The sequence below is a fragment of the Salvelinus fontinalis genome, chromosome 18 (genome assembly GCF_029448725.1).
Source record: "Salvelinus fontinalis isolate EN_2023a chromosome 18, ASM2944872v1, whole genome shotgun sequence".
NCBI classification, from domain to species: domain Eukaryota; kingdom Metazoa; phylum Chordata; class Actinopteri; order Salmoniformes; family Salmonidae; genus Salvelinus; species Salvelinus fontinalis.
Genome location: NC_074682.1, coordinates 40,251,156 through 40,257,898, shown reverse-complemented (window position 1 = coordinate 40,257,898; position 6,743 = coordinate 40,251,156).

The following is a 6,743-nucleotide window of genomic DNA, read 5'->3' as shown; positions in this document are numbered from 1 at the left end:
CACCTAAATGAACATTTCATCACTAAACCCACTGTAATTGACAATTATTTTCATGATTTTTTTCATTTGTAAGATTAGCAAATTTAGGCATGACATGCCAGCAACAAACGCTGACACTACAAATTCAAGTATAACTGATCAAATGATGAAAGACAATTGTAATTTTCAATTCTGTAAAGTAAATGTGGAAGAGGTGAAAGAATTATTGTTCTCTATCACCATGATAAGCCACCAAGGTTTGACAACTTGGATGGAAAATGACTGAGTATAATAGCGGACGACATTGCCACTCCTATTTGCCATAGCTTCAATTTAAGCCTACTAGAAAGTGTGTGCCCTTAGGCCTGGAGGGAAGTAAAAAATAATTCCTCTACCAAACAATAGTAAAGCCCCCTTTACTGGCTCAAGTAGCTGACTAATCAGCCTGTTACCAACAACTTAGTAAACCTTTGGAGCAAAAAATATTTGACCAGATACAATGCTATTTTACAATAAACAAATTGACGACAGAATTTCAACATGCTTATAAGGAAGGACATTCATCAAGCACAGCACTTACACAAATGACTGATGATTGGCTGAGAGAAATTGATCATAAAAAGATTGTGGGGGCTGTTTTGTTAGACATCAGTGTGGCTTTTGACATTAATCATAGTCTGCTACTGAAAAACTTTTGTTATGGCTTTACACCCCATGCTACAGTGCATTTGGGAAGTATTCAGACCCCTTGACTTTTTCCACATTTTGTTACGTTACAGACATATTCTAAAATGTATTAAATTGTTTTCCCCCCTCATCAATATACAATATACACACAAAACCCCATAATGATAAAGCACAAACAGGTTTTTAGATTATTTAAAAAATATATAAAATCAACTGATATCACATTTACATACAGTACTCAAACCCTTTACTCAGTACTTTGTTGAAGCACCTTTGGCAGCGATTACAGCCTTGAGTCTTCTTGGGTATGACGCTACAAGCTTGGCACACCTGTATTTGGGGAGTTTCTCCCATTCTTCTCTGCAGATCCTCTCAAGCTCTGTCAGGTTGGATGGGGAGCGTTGCTACACAGCTATTTTCACCTCTCCAGGAATGTTCGATCGGGTTCAAGTCTGGGCTCCTGCTGGGTTCCTCAAGGACATTCAGAGACTTGTCCCAAAGCCACTCCTGCGTTGTCTTGACTGTGTGCTTAGGGTCGTTGGCCTGTTGGAAGGTGAACCTTCGCCCCAGTCTGAGGTCCTGAGCGCTTTGGAGCAGGTTTTCATCAAGGATCTCATTCTACTTTGCTCTTTTCATCTTTCCCTCGATTCTGACTAGTCTCTCAGTCCCTGCCGCTGAAAAACATCCCCGCAGCATGATGCTGCCCCCACCATGCTTCACCGTAGGAATATTCTAAAATGTATTAAACAAACACTAAGTGAAAACAGGTTTTTAGACATTTTTGCAAATGTATTCTAAATAAAAAACAGATACCTTATTTACTTCGAAATTGAGCTCAGGTGCATCCTGTTTTCATTCATCATCCTTGAGATGTTTCTAAAACTTGATTGGAGTCCACCTGTGGTAAATTCAATTGATTGGAAATTATTTGGAAAGGCACACAACTGCCTATAGAAGGTTCCACAGTTGACAGTGCATGTCAGAGGAAGAACCAAGCCATGAGGTTGAAGGAATTGTCCGTAGAGCTCCGAGACTGGATTGTGTTGAGGCACAGATCTGGGAAGGGTACCAAAACATTTCTGCAGCATTGAAGGTCCCCAAGAACAGTGACCTTCATCATTCTTAAATGTTAGAAGTTTGGAACCACCAAGGCCCTTCCGTTTATTTTTAATACATTGGCAAAAGATTTATAAAAAACTGTTTTTGTTTTGTCATTATGGGGTATTGGGTGTGTATATTGATGAGGGAAAAAAACAATTTAATCCATTTTTAGAATAAGGCTGTAACGTAACAAAATGTGGAGAAAGTGAAGGGGTCTCAATACTTAATGAATGTACTGTACATGATTTGGTAAGCCAGGACTGGTAAGCCAGTGGGGTATTGAGCATGTAGTGTGTGATGTCAGCAAAGCGTCTCTATGGACCGTTCCTGTATCTGAGCAGGAATCAGTGGAAATAGGAGAGTGAAAGTGAGGGAGAGGGAGGAGAAGGGGACACTACTAGGATTGTTCCTCAGACTGACAGTCCTTTTAGTCTTATCTCCTCCAGTTCCTCTTATAGAAAAGCAGACGGAGGGGAAAAAACCCCTCTCCCTGTTCCTCTCCTTATTCCTCTCTTTCTCAAATTTCTCCCCTGCTCCATCATGTCTCTCCATCTCTCCATCCTGCTTTTTATTTCGGCCTGTTTCTGCCGGTCTGTCACTTTTTCATCCCCTTGTCACGTTGTGCCTTCCTATTTTCCCACGCTCTCATTCTGTCTGGTTTTCCTCAGTAGCACCTTACTTATGTTTGTGTGAAATCTCCCTCCTCTCACACAGATTGTATCATATTGTTCTCTGTGTTGTGGCGTTAACAGAAAGGTTTTACCAGAAACAACAGAACAGGGATGTGTATGTTCATATACACATTATTTGCACAGCTGTGTATATTTCGTGTGTGTGTGTGTGTGTGTGTGTGTGTGTGTGTGTGTGTGTGTGTGTGTGTGTGTGTGTGTGTGTGTGTGTGTGTGTGTGTGTGTGTGTGTGTGTGTGTGTGTGTGTGTGTGTACCCAGCTGTGCATGTGCCAGCTAATGTATGTGTACGTACCCAATAACGTGCAGATCATGTGTCATTGTCATTTCCTCAGATGGAGCGGCTCAAGGAGGATTTGGGGAATGAGGAAATATAAATATATTTTTGCTAAAACAATTCCTACCAATATATATTGCCTTATTGTGTTGGTCTTTATTTGTGAAGTGATGTGACAAATGTGACTGGGTGTTACTTCAGATACAAGCCTTGGATATGAGCACACCAACTACATGGAGAATAACTGTGTTACAAGAGTAATAAAGCCTTCTGTCAATGGTCTCCCATTAGCTCTTTTCTGTAGTCAGGGGTTTTCTTTGTATAATCTATAACCCATACTATATAGATCTTCAATATTCCCACCACCTAAACTATGTTTTATGTGTATGTTTTCAGTTTTTTTGCAAAGCAAGACCAAACTGTACAGAACTGTGTTTTTTTGTTTAAGAGGCAGATCAGCTTTAATATTGCAGATAGATTTAGGCCTCTATAAATGTAACTGTCTGCATCATTTCTAATCCCCCATATATTTTTATATATATATACAGTACCAGTCAAACGTTTGGACACACCTACTCATTCCAGGGTTTTTCTTTATGTTTACTATTTTCTACATTGTAGAATAATAGTGAAGACATCATAACTATGAAATAACACATATGGAATCATGTAGTAACCAAATAAGTGTTAAACAAATCAAGATATATTTTATATTTGAGATTCTTCAAACTAACCACCCTTTGCCTTGATGACAGCTTTGCACACTTTTGACTGGTACTGTGTGTGTATATATATAATATATACATATATATATTCCTTGTTTATTTAAACCTTCCACTCCTCACATATTGGAGTAAAATAATGGACAACAACACTTATGCTTCTACTACCAGCTTATATATACTACATACATTTTACAGACACAGTATATTTAACATTAGTTATCTTTGTTTGGCTAACCTGAACCCGTCCCATCTTTCTCTGAACACCATCCAGTTTTAATTTTGCCATATATTTTTCAACTGCGCTGTGATGTTTCACAAAAGTTCTGAACCTTTCTATTCTGATAGTTTCTACAGATTGTAAATGAAAGATAAACAGTTTAGCCAAGAGTTATTATATTATTAATCGATTGACTATGACTTTTCAATTTGAGCAGTGTTTGTTGGGGCATGATGGAACAGAATATGGAGAAGTGATCCTCTCTCTTCAATCCGTCTCTTCATTCTTCTCTCCCTCCATGATAAAGATCTCCTCGCGGTTCATTAAGACAGACAAGCCAGTGTGTGCTCACTGCTTTCTTCAGTGTGTGTATTATAACATGCATGCTAATCCTGTTGGTGTGTGTATGTGTGTGTGTGTGCTGGGAGCATCGCTGGAGCCCAATCTAGGCTTAGGTGAGGAGGGTTAAGGGGGGTCTAATCCGGTTTTAGAGCCATGGCTGATTGTGGCAGGAGGAGGCAGACAAGAAGGCGATGTGACTGGGACTAGGGGTGCATTCTCGTCCCAGCTCAGACACCCCTCTTCTAATACTACAGACAGACAAACAGACAGACATACAGACAAGTAGGAGGAGAAGAGACAGACACCAGACAAACAGAGCGATTAAACCTTTACTCTCAGGCCAGCACACAGACACCCACTACACAAAGTGATATTATTAGATTACTTGTATGTGTAAATCTATGCTCACACTGTATTTAACCACAATGAATCCAGTGACTGAGACAATCAATTTCATGGGGAGGTTCCACCAGGTCTTCTCTCCTCCACACGGAGATAACAGACAATCAATGACGTGTTTCAATTTAGGTCTACAGTGACCCTAGTATCGTTTCTGTCCATGACCTCAGGGTCACGACAGGGCCAGGGGTCAACAGCTGAGCACCCACATTTACAAACAGAAGAGAGGAACGGAGAAGGACACAGACAGAGAGAGAGGCTATAGAGTAATACAAGAAATGGAGATGAAGAGAGGGGAATTGACACAGGAAAGTAAGAGAAAAGAGGGAGAAGGAGAAAGTGGTGCGAGGCAGAGGCAGAAGATTAAAAAGAGTAATTAGCATGCGTTTGACTGATGAACGAGAGTGGTTAATTAACAGCTGTTTAACCAGTGGGCATGTAGTTAGGCTACTGATGTCCTCTCTCTGTTTCTCCTAACTCTTCCTCACTCTCTCTCGCGCCCTCTTTAGTTTACTTTTGTAGTTGTGGTGTCAGTCTTTTTACTCCATGATTGGTTTGGATCATGTGCGGATTCTTCCCAGTCACTGGCTGCGTCTTTGGATCATAGTTTGCTCAGAAGATAGACGGGGGGAATGTTCCCATTTGTTGTCAAGTGCGATGGCAGACCTATAGTACACAACCCTGTCTCATAGTACTGTTGTCACAGCTCTGTATTCACATGAAGTCATCCTTCCTGCTTTACAATATAATCTAACCTTTGTCATAAAAGAGCAATGCCAATTTTTATGTTATCGATGATATGAAGACGGAAATATTGTCACTGATTCTATTGAAAAGAAAAACCCTGCATTGTGTTGATGAGCACGAGTGATCAAATAATTAATGTGTTCAGATAGAATCACCCTCTAGCCCCTGTCCCTCTCCCTCTTGCCTTTCCCTCTTGCACAAATGTAATTAACTATGATTAAAATGGGCATTCTTTAATTTATACTACACTGCCTCTTTTCTCTCTCTACCTCTCAATTTCCTGTCTCTCCTATCTCTCATCCCTCCATCACCCTTTATCTTTCCTTTTTAGCTGCTGTGTTCTCTCGTTCTATCCCTCTACTGCTTGGGCCATCCTCAACGTCGATGGATGTGAACGTAAATGTACATGTGCAGACAGTTTCTTCATCACTTTTTGCTTAGAGATTCTCCAGTACTTTTCTATACTTTTAGCCAGTAGTTCTGAAAATAGCGCTCACAAGCCAAAAGTGGTCCCTGAAATTGCATGCTACGTCACATATGTTCAGATATGTGCACCATGTCATTGCTTTCTCTCTGCTGTGTGTGCATTTTCCTATCTGTCACTGAAATGGCGAGGGGCGGAAGCTCATTGGCTTGAACTCGATTTGCTAGGGGGCTGGCCCACGCGGGAAAAATGTAGAGAAAATGGCAGCTTCTGGAAAACTAGGGATTTCAAGGCTAATTGAGGTAAGACAGTAATTCTGCACATAGATTATGCATGTATGAATTGCACATTGACAGGTCCAGCCCAAAGCGGGAAGTTTAAAAAAAAGACTTACTAGTCACCAAAGTTCCAAAGCATGTCTTTAAAGCTTAGGAAAATCAGAATCTCCATCTCTCCCTTCGCTGGTGTATGTTCGTCAACTTCTACTGCATAGTTGACCAAAGGATGAATGGATCTAAGTACGTAGGCTACAGTACAACAGTATACATGGAATACATTTAAATAACGGTCATGGAAGTGTTTAAAAAAATAACAGGCCTAATGCCCCACAATCTTACTATGTCTCAGCAGAACAGGGTAGAAGTATAAGTTCTTTTGACTAAATGTGTACATGAATATGGAAACTATGTTAAGTGGATGAGCTTTCTTAGGAACATCAGAACAGAGTATGGTTTTAATAAAGCCTGGATCTCAGAGTTGTGCCTTAAATGCGGGTGAAGAAGAGAGGGGTTTGAGGTTTAGGTTCTGGTCCAAGTTAAATGGGAAGAATGACAGGCGGAGGGACTCGGCAAGAGCTTTCAGTATTGTATTATAACTAAGATAAGTTCATATGAGCCATTTAAAGGGAGAGGCATCTTCACAGTCCATTAGGTTTCTTACAGCTCGACAGTTCCCTCTCTAGACCTAAACCTACACTGATCCACGGTAGCCATCTTTATCACCTTCCTTATGTTCCTGATTTGTGTTGATGTGGTTTAGTATCAGCATTAGATGCAAATAGCAACAGGAAAAGATATCGTATCATGTGCTATTGAGTTCAGTAATATTGGGTCGTACACTGCTCCAATCAGCTGTGAAGATAGCATATGCATGAAAACA